Raw genomic sequence first — 15,236 nt, forward strand, 5'->3', positions numbered from 1 at the left:
TAGGGAGAAGCCACTAGGAACTTGCCTCGGACTAGACATATGAGATACAGTTGGCTTTTCACAGTATGCTTTTTCTGAAACACCGCCGCCATTCAGAGTAAATCATACACAGCCAGTGTCGGGTTTATTCTGCTCACGGCTCGGTCAGCATGAATTTGCTCTCAGCTTACGTTTGAGCATGTTAAACTGGTCAAATCATGGAACAGTGGTTGCAGAGCTGATAAAACGTCGTTTTTTATTCTTTCATTTCTCCTCTCCATTGTGGAGATATTAGCTTGTAAAGTTTAGGTTAGAATTTATGTTATAGAATTATCACAGATTTGTCTCTGGGGGCGTGTACCTCTTCCCCTGCAAGAGTTTGACCAATTATAAGCAGGTAGTGTCATGCAGGGGAGAAAAGAACACACCCTCCTCTTCTTACTGATCTCTGCATCTACTGACATCAGAGCTGATATGTATCATTACAAACACTTTCAGATCGCATCTCACGGCAGTCAGTGTGGGGGAAGGGCGAGAGCTGACAGCACTGTGAGATGAGTTCTGGAAGTGTTTGTAATGATACATAACTCAGCTCTGATGTATCTCTACCCAGTAGCAGCAGAAATTAGTGAAGAGAAAAAGACGTGTCACTTTCTATGCACAGGGCGATGACTGAAACCGTGCTAGAGCTTCCTCTATGGCTGGAGGTCGAATGTTGCGGAGGGTGGGGGGGGGTGAATAAAGTTCATTTATTCCTGACAGTGGGGCTCTCAGTGCGGACGCTAGGCAGGTTCAGAACACTATTAACCTGCAGATTAACCCCATATAAGATAAGATAAGATATACTTTATTTATCCCGGAGGAAATTGTGGTTATATCTGCAGGTTAATAGTGTTATTTTACATGACAGTTTAAGCACACACCCTTTTCTTGGTCTTCTGGCTAGCATGGGGAATTTTTTTCAATTACTGGTCAAAGGTTCCGATCAGTATAACTCTGAGTCACCTTCATTATTTAGTGCAGCTCCCTTATGGATTCCCTCCTTATTGGTCTGGGGGGTGGGGGTAGTGTGTGGCCATCAGATTCCTCTCCTCCCATGCAAACCCCAGGCTTTCATCTCTTTGGAGGGGAGTCAATCTAGACTGTCTTCTAGTTCTACTTAGGTGTCAGCCCAGGTTGATGCTGGTAACAAGATATGGGTCTCCCTAAGGTTTGGCTATGGGAGGCCGTTAGGCTCTGAATCTTGCAGTGGACTTTTGGCTAGGAGGTATGGGATGGTTTATTTGGGACCTTTCTCCTTTCTGAGAGGGCTGCAATAGACCGCATCCTAATGCACTTTTTTGTGGCACTTAGTCACTTTTTAAAGGGCACTTGGGTGATAGAGTACAGTAGTTGGGTTCTTAAAAAAGGGTAATTATTTCTTGTACGAGTTCTATCCATGTTTTTCATGGATAGCACTCATAGCTGTGTTAATCTAAGGGATAGTTCAGATGTCTGATTTTTTCCTCGGACCAAAATAGTCCATACAAACATGGAAAATTGTCCGATATTGATCAGATTGTTGGATCAAACTCCCCAATGCAAGTCTATGGGTCCGTGAAAAATTAGGACAGCTCTCGGATGCCATCTGTGTGCTGTCCATTTTCACGTACTGTTTGATAGAAGCTTGAGAAACCGCCATCAGTTTGGTTTTTTTATCTGAGAGAAACGGATGAAACTCTGACCAAACTCTGATGGTAAAAAGTGACACTGAACAAACTCTGATCAAAAACACTGATGAAACTTGGACTGTTTTTTTCATGCAATAAAAATCACTGACGTCTGAATAAGCCCTAAGTCCCTATTATTATTATGCTTATTTTACTCCTTTTATATCAGAATTCTTAAATTCTTTAGACCTGGACTTTAACTTTTCTACTTGCCACTTATACATGTTAAATACAGTAATTTTAAAATAGCCAAACTGTGTAGATAACACCCTGTACATTTATAAGGGATGTCACAAAAATATCTCAGAAAGTCGGAGTGAAATAATAATACATAACTCTTATTAGTCTATCCTAGACTAATAAAAGTTTGGTTTTATTTTTTCTCTTCTAGCTGATTCTATATACCTTTCTTTGCCCACTATTACTTTTGAGTGTCTTATAAGTGGTTATTCCACAGATGTCTTGTTGTTGAGAAATCATCTTTTATCACTTTATATAAATGACCTTTTCCAGGCTCTGGGGAGGATGCTGCCTGGAAGATAACTCGGCCTCCAAAGATTATTTTACATGAAGGGGGAGTGTTACGATACTGGCGTAGTATTGCTGGAATCCAGTGGCCGAAGGCACACAAGCAGGAACAGCAAGCGGTAGTAGATTTTCTTGGAGTGAGCAAAGGAGTTGTAGGATACAATCCGTAGATAGGTGAGAACAGTCTGGGTAAGAATGTTCAGGAGCTGGAGACTGGAACTAAACTAAACAGCTAGACACAATACTCAAGCAATGAGTGAGAGATCCATGCATAGGCTCAAACAGGAAACAAGATGAATTCCACGGGTTCAGAATCTGCCATCTTAGTAAAGAGCAATTGCAGAACACAGCAGTAGCTTTCAGTGGTAAGGATTGGAATTGCAGAACAATTATTAAGGTAAACAATAGCAGCCACTAGTGGTCAAACTGTAGAAGGACAACAGGAATTCTGACAGGGAGTTACCAGTGTGAGACAAGTAACTAACACAGAACAGGAGAAATTAAATTTGTCTTCTTGCAAACACATTTTCTGCTTTTCTCTGAGCTCTGCTGTATTGCAACAACATTGCAACCCTGCCTGCCTGTGACCTGGAGGCTGAAGCTGAGAGGAACTTGCATATGTGTCAGGTATAATCACACACAGCTCTGCAGTGAGAGCAGGGAACGGCCATTACACATCACCATACCTCTTAACTTTTGAAGAACAGAAAGAGGGGCAGATCATGTGCCGCGCAGATCGCGTCACGACAAATTTTGACCATGCCTCCTGGCCACACCCCAATCCACGCCCATTTACCATTTCTTTATCCCCTGGCAGGAGGAGTTGTCAGACGGACAGTGGTAGTGAAGGAAATTCTGCAGACTCCATAGGCTGCAGGGTATAGACCCAAATCCAGGACTGTCCGCTCTATCCGGGACAGTTGGAACTAGAGATGAGCGGCTGGATTCACGGGTCTCTGATCCAGCGTCCAGATCAGTGCTACCTGGCCAGCTTCATGGGAGGCCGCGAGTCTCTAACCTTCTGGCGTCCCAGGCGCGCCTTTTGATCATCCAGGGCAGCGCGCCGTCATCTGTGCGTCCTGCTCATCTCTAGTTGGAACCTGTGGATTATTTTTTGCTCCCTCATTCACAGTTGGATCCACCAGAACTTTCTCATCTTCATGTAACTTCACTATACGACATCTGGCTTTTTTGTGTCTGTAAGGCCGTGTTCACACATTGCAGAAATACTGTGTTTTTTGTTTTCTTCAGGATCCGCACAAAAACTACACAATAACAATCTTCTCCCCCTTATTTGATGCGTTTTTGGTGCAGATGTGAAGACGCGTTTTTAATGTGTTTTTTTATAGTACAGGAAAGCTTTGATTCTGCACTTAAAATAAGTATCTGCAGTTTTTTACATGTATTTCAGGCTCCACATAAAAGCATCTAGAGAAGAAAAAAGCACCAAAACCGCAAAGTTCAGCAGCGTCTTTAGACCACCGGGGGCGCAGTTTTCATGAAATCACATCACTTTTGCTTGGAAAGTTAAACACAGCAGAATTTTTGTTAAAAAAAAAAAGCAACAGAAAATATGCAGCATTTATGCTACATGTGAACAAGGTTTAAATTTTGAAGCAAAGTGGATGTGATTCCATGAAAAGTCCACCCTTGGTGCGTCAAAAGACACTGCTGAACCCTGTGGCTTTGGAGCATTTCTCTCTATAGGCTTCTTCTGAAATAAACGCATGAAAAAAAAAACGCTGTTACATTTTTAAGCACATAATCAAAACTTTTCTGTACTATTAAAAAAGCGTTAAAAACTCTGCTTCATATCTGCCCCAAAATCACATCAAATAAGCGGGAAAACGCATAAAAGAAATACAGCAAACATGCAATAATCAGAGAAGATTGTTATGGCCCTGCGTGGTGAGGACATCTGCAGAAAAAAAGCAGCAGAAAGAACACATAATTTACGCTACGTGTGAACAAGGCCTCAGCATTACAGGGTTTTTTTTTACATTTTTTATGGGTTAAATACAGAAAAAATATCAATCACACCATTTTTTTACGCCATTTACCCATCCCTGTAAATAATCTGATCGCTGTGTTGTGCAGGTCGTTACGATTACAGTGACACAAAATATGTCCGTGTTATTTGCTGATTTGTGAAATGTATTATTTTTTAAAAAAAACGCATTAAAAATGACAATATTTTTTACATTATCCTGTTTTTTATTATTATTTTTTAGTAATTTTATAGGAAGAAAAAAATCACTTATTCTCCCTCTACAATACAAATATATACATTGTACATAGCAGTGTATTTCTATCAGTATAATCTGCTCATGGAGTCAGAGCCTTCAATGCAGATCAAGTACACAAAACTTCTAAGTGGGCCGCTAACTATGTAACCCTGATTACAACTATGGTGGCACATCCTAATAGTAGATGTAGGAGAACCTCAGCAGATGACTGCGCTATTGCTAAAAGAAATCTCTATACAAAGACCAGCACTGATATTACCACCATACGGTGACATATAGTGGTAGATACCAGTGCTGCAGAACATATAAGAGATTACAGTACAGTTAGTGATGGTGACTTACAGCTGACGGTCTTTCTGATGGAGTTATTCACTTTTCCCATCTTTTCTATCTGGCCCAGACCAACATGACAGCTTCTCCTGCCAGGACTCGGCGGCAGAGATTACAACAAAGACACACAGGGCCGCCATCATTACTGCCCTTACTGGCGTATGGGGCCTGGTGAGCAGAGGGGGCCCAGTCGGACTCCCGTTCTTCTGCTCACCGGGCCCCAGCGGCAGCATTCTGCCAATTCAGTTTCTCTGAACGTGCGTCCTCGGACGGACGTTCACTTTAAATCTATTGCCGGGTGGGAAGCTTCCCGTACCGCAATATTTAACAGCCTCTGGCCAATCACAGGCCGGCGACTGACGCTGCAAGGTAGAAAGTTGGTGTAGTGTAGAAGTTGGGGAAAATTGGGGAATGTGCTCTGTAAGCTGCACTAGATAACTGTGTTATTTTATGCAGAGACGAGTCCTGGCTGGAAGAAGTGATGGCGGTCTGCACTGAATGAAGAGGAAAAGCGAAGATGAAGGACTTCAAATAGAGATGTCACCGGTGAGTCAGTGTATTACCTGTACACTGACACTATACACTACATACTATATACAGGGCTCCTGTGTATAATGTCACTGGTGATCCCTGTATAATCTGTACATTGACATTGTCTGACAGGCAATCTCTGCATGTGTCACAGCTGTCTAACAGCCGTGACATTTGCAGGCGCGGCGACAGTGAATGAAACGCCGAGCACGCCAAAATACTCGGCGAGTACACGAGCGTGTCCGCGGGAAGGGGTTGATGATACATACTAGATCAACACTAGTGGTAATATGTAATCTGGTCATGGTGTGGCGGTATTAGTCCCTTGTATGTGGTATTATTCGGTCACTATGTAGTGGTAATAAGTGATCTGGTCACGGTGTGGAGGTATTTGTCCCTTGTTTGTGGTATTATTCGGTCACTATGTGGTGGTAATATGAGGTCTAGTCATGCTGTGGATTTGTCTCTTGTATGTGGTATTATTCGGTCACTATGTGGTGGTAATATGTTAATCTGGTCATGGTGTGGCGGTATTTGTCCCTTGTTTGTGGTATTATTGGTCATTTTAAAAAATGGATGTGACCCATTCCCTTAAATAAAAATATACCTAAAAAGAATATTGGGTATTATAAGAAATGTTTAATAGGTTTGAGTAGAGTAGGGCACAGCCAGAAGAGTCTACTTGTTGTGGTGGCAGCTTAAAAAATCTTTTGGCCAAAACAAGTTGCTGGCCATGTATGTCATCTGGTGTTCGATGGGAACTGTTAATTAACCCCTTAAGGACCGAGCCATTTTGTACATTAATGACCGGGCCAATTTTTTCAATTCTGACCACTGTCACTTTGTGCGGTAATACCTCTGGAACTCTTCAACGTATCCCCTTGATTCTGAGAATGTTTTTTCGTGACATATTGCACTTCATGATAGTGGTAAAATTTATTTGATATGACTTGCGTTTATTTGTAAAATAAACAGAAATTTGTTGAAAATTTTGCAATTTTCAAACTTTGAATTGTTATGCCCTGAAATCAGAGAGATATGTCACACAAAATAGTTAATAAATAACATTTCCCACATGTCTACTTTACATCAGCACAATTTTGGAGCCAACATTTTTTTTGTTAGGGAGCTATAAGGGTTAAAAGTTGACCAGCTATTTCTCATTTTTCCAACAAAATTTACAAAACCATTTTTTTTAGGGACCACATCACATTTGAAGTCACTTTGAGGGGCCTTTATGACAGAAAATACCCAAAGGTGACACCATTCTAAAAACTGCACCCCTCAAGGTGCTTCACAGGAACTGAAGCAATGAGGAAGAAAAAAATTAACATTTAACTTTTTTTCACAAAATATTAAATTTAGACCAATTTTTTTTTTATTTTCACAAGGGTAACAGATAAAAATGGACCCCAAAATGTATTGTGCAATTTCTCCTGAACATGCTGATACCAAATATGTGGCGGAAAACTACTGTTTTGGCGCACGGCAGGGTTCGGAAGTGAAGGAGCGCCATTTGACTTTTTGAATTCAAAATTTGCTGGAATAATCAGCAAACGCCATGTTGTGTTTGGAGAGCCCCTGATGTGCCTAAACAGAGGAAACCCCCCACAAGTGACCCCATTTTGGAAACTAGACCCCTCAATGAACTTATCTAGATTTGTAATGAGCATTTTGAACCCCCAGGTGCTTCACAGAAGTTTATAACATAAAGATGTGGGAAAAAAAAAAAAAATTACAAAAATTTTCTTTTAGCCCCTAATTTTTTATTTTCACAAGGGTAACAGGAGAAAATGGACCCCAAAAGTTGTTGTGAAATTTCTCCTGAGCACGCCGATACCCTATATGTGGCAGAAAACCACTGTTTGGGCACATTTTCCGGCGCTCTAAGCTGAGCACTTACTTTGGGGTTTCCATCTAAATCTCCAAATGACGTGATTCTGATGAAAACTTGAGGAATCCATTCACTATAATGAGATGAGGCAGCAGAGTTACTCTGGACTCCATTGGGACTCGCGTTATTCTTATTTTCAGAGGTGCACCAAATTGTTGCTGACTGCGCTTTTATTTACGCCCAAAAAGATGAACACCGCCGGATCATAGGCCAGATGCTGTCCCCAGTGCCTCCATCTGTCTCATTACATGAAATCTTCCGCCAGGAGTCCGTCTGAATCACGTATTTCAGAGATTTACACGGAAACCCCGGTGTAAGCGCTCAGCGCAGAGCGCAGGATAAATGTGCGCCGAGCCATACTGCGATCTTTGGGAGGCAGAATACACAAATCAGCAGCAGGTGAAGAATTGGTTTTATTTATTTTTTTTGCAAAAACTAATGTTTGCCTTTCCATATTTAGAGAGCTATAATTTTTCCATATTTCGGCCGACAGACTCATGTGACGGCTTGTTTTTTGCGGGACGAGTTGACGTTTTTATTGGCACCACTTTTGGGCAAATTACATTTTTTGATCACTTTCTATTCAGATTTTTGGGAGGCAGAATGAACAAAAAACAACAATTCAGGATTTTTCTTTTGTTGTTACTTGTGTGATAAAATTGATAAGGCAGCTTTATTCTTCGGGTCAGTACATTTACAGCGGTACCACATTTATGTAATTTTATGTTTTTGCGTTTTTACATAAAACTTTTATAGAAAAAATAATTATCTTTGCATCGCTTTATTCTGAGCGCTGTAACTTTTTAATTTTTCGGATGATGCAGCTGTATGGTGGCTTGATTTTTGCGGGACAAGATGACGTTTTCAGCGGTACCATTTTTATTTACATTCGTCTTTTTGATTGTGTTTTATTTCACTTTTTTCTAGCGGTATGATGAAAAGTCATAGTTTCTAATGTTTTTTTTTTACGCTGTTCACTGAAAGGGTTAACTAGTGTGACACGTTTATAGATCGGGTCGTTCCGGACGCAGTGATACCAGATATGTGTACTCTTTTGTTTATTTTATTTTTTTTACCTATAAATTTGTATTTATTAGTGTAATATATATTTTTTTTTTACATTTTTTTTTTTACATTTTTACAATTTTTTTACATTTTTTTTTTTCAACTTTTTTACTTAGTCCCACTATGGGACTTTCACTTTTTTCATAGGTATAATGTACTGCAATGCACTAGCATTGCAATACATTACACCTATATTGAAAGCTCCTGAGACCATGCTGTGCATTGGTCTCAGGAGCTTTCTGTAGCCTGGTGACCTGGGGGTCGTCATGATGACCCCTGGTCACCATGGCAACGGTCGGGCCCCCGCAATGACGTCACAGGGGCGCCGACCTGAAGGCAGAGGGAGTTCCCAGCCCTTTGCCTGCCTCCTGAACACTGTGATCGCTCTCGATCGCAGCATTCAGGGGGTTAACAGCCAGGGGCGGCGCTGAAACCGCTCCTGGCTGTTTAGTGCCGGAGCTCAGCCACAGGCAGCGCTGAGCTCCGGCACTGATCGGGCAGCAGACGCTGAAATTTCAGCGTCTCTGTGGCGCCCCTGAGGGTTCGACCGCCACAGGTATGCTGCACTTCTCTAATGGAGTGTGGTGTTCCTCCTCTGAGGTAAGAACAGTGTGATGATCAGGACTCCACCTCCACATCCAACACCACATTTCTCCACCAGAGGGGGCTAGAATGCACTAGGTGCTGCCCTCCTGGTTACAGGGAGACTGGGGAACCAAGAGTTAGGGGAACCATTTTAGTGGGTGAGGGTGGAAGACTCACATTTTAGTGACACTTTAAATTTCATATTTAATAAAAAGCCATTTTTGGTTGCATGTCTTTGACTGTCTTTGCATTGTGATCTCCCACCCTGAACGTGGATCCTGTGTGGACCTGCAGCGGATGGAGACACAGCCCTCGTACATTGGCCTTGGGTCTAGGGGCAGGTTGTAGACAAGGAATATCTCAACCCGGTCAGGGACCATGATCAAGAAGGCCAGGAGCTTAGGAGTGTAGCTCCACAGCAAATGGATCCCAGGGAGGATGCAGACGGAGCGGTATACGCCACCTGTCCTCGCCAACCTGATCTATTCAGAGGGAGTCCGGCTGCAAGAGGGGTACCGGCCCCCGACACTGCAACTCTATGTCCTGGTCGGGAAAGCCCGGTAGGCCCTGAGGATCCCACCGTGTATCGGAAGGAGCAGAGCTGCCACCCGTGCCCTTTTTCTGAGAGGAGTTCAGAGGGAGACCCGGCCTATCAACACACACGGACGGGAAAGCACTCGGCCTGTAGTTTAGGAACACTCTGGTGGGGGGTCCTGATTGAACGCTGGACTTACTCGGAGGTTGTCGGACCCCCGTCTCTGGTGACCGCAGAACTCCGCGAGGAGCAGGGAGTTGCCTTCCTTCTGCCATCTCTTCTGTGAGTAAAGCCTTGGAAGTTCACCCCTATGGCCTCCGGACTCTTTATTCTGCGCTACACCGCACTAGGCAGACTTCCTAGACTACTACCCCCGTCATTCCTGGTCCTCTGCCCTGAGGCCCTGCTCCGCCTGGTGTCCTTCACCAGGTGCCACAGGTGGCGTAGTCGTAATCAGCCACTCGACCCGGATAAGCCCACACCATCCTTCTTTTTTTAATGCGACGGCCCTGGGCATGGAGCGGGTCCGGGCCACGGCTGCACCCCATCTCTCCATCACAGGACCCGACTCCGAGTCCCTCATCTCCCAGGGTAAAAGAAAGGGCTTCCACGGCTGGGCGTCGCATCTCCTGTTCCATCATGCTGTGATCGGTCAGTCAGATTGACTGACCGATCGCAGCGATCTGGGTGCAGGGACCGACGGCACAGGTCCCTGCACCCCTTCTCGTGCCACTCAGCTGTCACGGACAGCTGTCAGCACTGAACTGGCCAGTTCAAAGCTATGTCGGACACAGCATGGCAAGGAGCGGTAACTTACACCCGCTCATGCCATGAGCGTTATGGGGTTATTGAGTGATTGGCGAAGATGTTGTGCAGAAAGTAGAGTTTTTCCAAGAGTTGGCGGTGGGACTGTGGAAGGTTCGAGGGATGGAGGCGGAGCTGGGGTGGGGCCTGGGCGGAGTCTCAAGGGGGCCTGAAATTTTTGCAAGTATGGGGCCCCGAAATTCCTGGTGGCAGCCCTGAAGACACATACAGTTATATGAAAAAGTTTGGGCACCCCTATTAATCTTAAGCTTAATGTTTTATAAAAATTGGTGTTTTTGCAACAGCTATTTCAGTTTGATATATGTAATAACTGTTGGACACAGTAATGTTTCTGCCTTGAAATGAGGTTTATTGTACTAACAGAAAATGTGCAATCTGCATTCAAACAAAATTTGACAGGTGCATAAGTATGGGCACCCTTATCATTTTCTTGTTTTAAATACTCCTACCTACTTTTTACTGACTTATTAAAGCACTTTTTTTGGTTTTGTAACCTCATTGAGCTTTGAACTTCATAGCCAGGTGTATGCAATCATGAGAAAAGCTACTTAAAGTGGCCACTTGCAAGTTGTTCTCCTGTTTGAATCTCCTCTGAAGAGTGGCATCATGGGCTCCTCAAAACAACTGTCAAATGATCTGAAAACAAAGATTATTCAACATAGTTGTTCAGGGGAAGGATACAAAAAGCTGTCTCAGAGATTTAACCTGTCAATTTCCACTGTGAGGAACATAGTAAGGAAATGGAAGAACACAGGGACAGTTCTTGGCAGGCCAAGAAAAACATCAGAAAGGCAGAGAAGAAGAATGGTGAGATCAGTCAAGGACAATCCTCAGACCACCTCCAGAGAGCTGCAGCATCAACTTGCTGCAGATGGTGTCACTGTGCATCGGTCAACTATACAATGCACTTTGCACAAGGAGAAGCTGTATGGGAGAGTGATGCGAAAGAAGCCGTTTCTGCAAGCACGCCACAAACAGAGTCGGCTGAGGTATGCAAAAGCACATTTGGAGAAGCCAATTTCTTTTTGGAAGAAGGTCCTGTGGACTGATGAAACCAAGATTGAGTTGTTTGGTCATACAAAAAGGCATTATGCATGGCGGAAAAAAAACACAGCATTCCAAGAAAAACACTTGCTACCCACAGTAAAATTTGGTGGAGGTTCCATCATGCTTTGGGGCTGTGTGGCCAATGCCGGCACCGGGAATCTTGTTAAAGTTGAGGGACGCATGGATTCCACTCAGTATCAGCAGATTCTTGACAATAATGTTCAAGAATCAGTGACAAAGTTGAAGTTACGCAGGGGATGGATCTTTCAGCAAGACAATGATCCAAAACACCGCTCCAAATCTACTCAGGCATTCATGCAGAGGAACAATTACAAAGTTCTGGAATGGCCATCTCAGTCCCCAGACCTGAATATCATTGAACATCTGTGGGATCATTTGAAGAGGGCTGTCCATGCTCGGCGACCATCAAACTTAACTGAACTGGAATTGTTTTGTAAAGAGGAATGGTCAAAAATACCTTCATCCAGGATCCAGGAACTCATTAAAAGCTACAGGAAGAGACTAGAGGCTGTTATTTTTGCAAAAGGAGGATCTACTAAATATTAATGTCACTTTTCTGGTGAGGTGCCCATACTTATGCACCTGTCAAATTTTGTTTGAATGCAGATTGCACATTTTCTGTTAGTACAATAAACCTCATTTCAAGGCAGAAACATTACTGTGTCCAACAGTTATTACATATATCAAACTGAAATAGCTGTTGCAAAAACACCAATTTTTATAAAACATTAAGCTTAAGATTAATAGGGGTGCCCAAACTTTTTCATATAACTGTATGACTTCTCACATTTCAGCCATTTATCCCCAACCTCCATAGATGCCTCATCCTGCTGATATCCCAATGCTGATCTGCTGTTGCCATATGTGTCCCTATTACTGCACCTGCTGTGTGGTTTGGTGTGCCCTCTATTTTTCCTCCTACTGGAGCCCTAGATTCCCCTTTCATTTCATTCATAAAGTATGATGGTCCTACTGTGCCTCACCCCTCATCTGCCCCGGAAAAGTATGGTGACTCCAACACAGTATGATCCCCCAACTGTGACCCCCAAACAGTCCTCCATGCACTATAATGGGCCTACATACAATATAATGGCCCCACACCTCTCCACACTGTATAATGACTCCCATGATATAGTTGAACTTGCGGGGGACCCCCAGCTCACGGGCCCCATAGCGGCAGTGCAGAGAGATCATGTCTCCCTGCTCTGCTGTTGAGTTTAACTGTATCGGCGTATGCTGATACAGTTAAAAGTAGTGTAGTTCCGGGTGGGCCCCTCAGAGCGCGGGGCCCGGGGCGGCTGCAGCCTCTGCCCCCCCTCCCCAGTAGCTACGCTACTGCTCTGATGTGACAGGACAGTGCTGTTGAATCTGGAAAGGTTGGGAGATATGCATCACACTGGTAACGCTCCTTCATGTACAATAATCTCTGAGGCAGAGTTATCTTCCAGGCAACATCTGTCCCATAGCCTGGAAGAGATGTGGAAAAGATGTGGAAGAAGCGATAAAAGATGATATATCAGCAACAAGGCAGCTAATAGAAGGCATACAGGTAGCACTTTTTTTTAGCATTCTATAACCAGTATAGGGAGGAGACAGATACACAGCAAGGAACATTGAACTTCTGGTCCACCCCAAGGATGCACCATGTGCCTCATTAGCACATCCGAATTAAGAGCATTTTTTGTTAAATGCAGCAACAGATGTGGACACTAAAGGTGCAATTTTTATTAGGGCTATGTCCCCTACAAGGTGCGGTGCTTGGTTTGAGCAGTTATTTTGTGCAGACGGACTACCATGAATAAGTACAGTGCATTGATTAAACCTAATTACCTCTTACCTCATCTGCTGCTGTTTCTTTAAAACCCTCTGTAGACTCTGCAGATTGGTCTCTGCTTGAGGCAATGGCAGAAAAGGAAAATGTCCACCTTTCTCCATTTATGCATGTAGTCCACCTTTGTTGTATTGAATGCATCATATGTCTGATGTTCTTCTTTGTGTTACCAGAGAGAACATAATGACTCTTAAAAGCTGCTTCTTAGCTCCGGGAAGATTAAGAGACTCGGTAAATCTTGTCACCTTCCTTCTGGTCCTGTCACCCTAAGGACAGGCATCATAATCATATTAACGCCTTAACTTTCCATCCAGCCGACACCTTTAACTTTGAATAAACCAAGATAAAACCATTTTACGTTCCGATACTCCCGAGGACGTTTAGTATGCTTTATGGTATTTGCCAAACATTTCTTATCATTGCGTCATTGTCACTCATTGTGGCACTTTTGGGAGGATTTCCACTCAAAACATAATTTTGGCAATATATTAGAAAACCCCAAATCTGAAAAGATTTGCTATCATGTTTATTTTACTTAGAACTACATATACTGACTTATTTGTGGCAATTTTTTTTTAAACTAACACCAGGTACCCCGGACATAAAATCCGGGTTGTTAGTCTACTAACCTGGAACCCCGGGGGAACTCAAATCCAAATACAGTGGAATACTTTGAAAGAGCCGGAAGCGGCCGTCTCACGACTCCATTACTCACTCTGCCGTCAGAGGCTTGGCGCAGGCATGATGGCGTCAATTTATTATGATATGGAATGTCCTGCAGTCCCATTCTGGAGTTTTGTAGGCTGAAAGTCTTAAAGGGAATCTGTCAGCGATGTAACCTGACAGCAGCATGATGTGGGGGCAGAGACCCTGATTCCAGTGATGTATCACTTAGTTTACTGGGTGCAGCAGTTGTGATACAATCACAGTTTTCTCTGCTGCAGATCTAGCAGAGATCAGAATGCTGAGCCCTGTATAACACACCATTGATTGGCAGCTTTCTGTGTACACTGTACATTGACAGAAAGCTGCTAATTAGTGGGGGAGGTGTGGTTGAACCAGGAGACACAAGACACCTAGTCCTGTAGTGATAATCTCCTGCTGATAAAACATTGATTTTATTGAAACAGCAAAACACAGCCTAGTAAATGACACATTGCTGGAATCAGGATCTCTGTCCCTACATCATGCTGCTCTCGGATTACATAGCAAAAACCTGCAGATTCCCTCTAGGGTAGCTATAATTTCAAGTAACTTTTCACAATGAGCTGTCATATGTGTGTACTTGAGAAATATCACTATCTTTGGCTATTATACACTGCATTTTTACCAGTTTTCCCTCTGCATGCTCTATCTCTTAATTTGCACTTGACTCTGAGCTGGTGAGTGTAGATAAGCTGCTATGATGTCTCCCATACACATTACAACACAAAGGGAAAGATTCTGGCTCTTCATTTTTTAGCTCACAAAGAGAAGTAGCAGCATGGAGGAAATTATGCAGCAGTACTGAGCTGTGTATAAGTGAATCCAGCTCTGTATTGAATTAAAAGGCTTATTAGAAAGCTCAGCGTGATCTTTCTTTGCCCTCCTTCTGCATGTCATGTTTCTGGGTTTGAACCCTTGAGGTTGTCCTTTATGGTCGGCTCTGGGATCTTTTTCTATTTCAGCACACTTTCCCTTCTGTAGGTAATTTGCACTCTGCTCTGCCCTCCGGTTCTTTAGGAGGAACGTGAAGTGTTTGACGGCCTTTCAGGCACTATAGGTTCTAGTCGCCATCGTCTAGTCTGTGGTTAGGGCTATCTCAGCTCATGCAGGAACCAATAGGGACTGCGGGGTCAGGATCTCTAGTCTGTACAGGAACTGGCAGGGTCAGTTGCAGTTTTTAATGTGTGATCTATTTTCCTGAGTGAGTTGCTCCACTATCATAACATGCATGTGTTCTCACTCTGCTCTTCACTCCCCCTGCCCACTCCAAGTTCTTATGCCATTTCTCCCCACAGGGACCTTATCTGATAGATGTAAGTGGTTTTGCAGAATCTATAAATATCTGGTCTATCAAGACATAAAATTAATTAAAAAATGTCAAAAAAGAGAGAAAGGCCACGGCCCC

Source organism: Phyllobates terribilis, unplaced genomic scaffold (genome assembly GCF_046119375.1).
Source record: "Phyllobates terribilis strain yellow unplaced genomic scaffold, ASM4611937v1 Scaffold_13__5_contigs__length_258822181, whole genome shotgun sequence".
Taxonomy (NCBI): Eukaryota; Metazoa; Chordata; class Amphibia; order Anura; family Dendrobatidae; genus Phyllobates; species Phyllobates terribilis.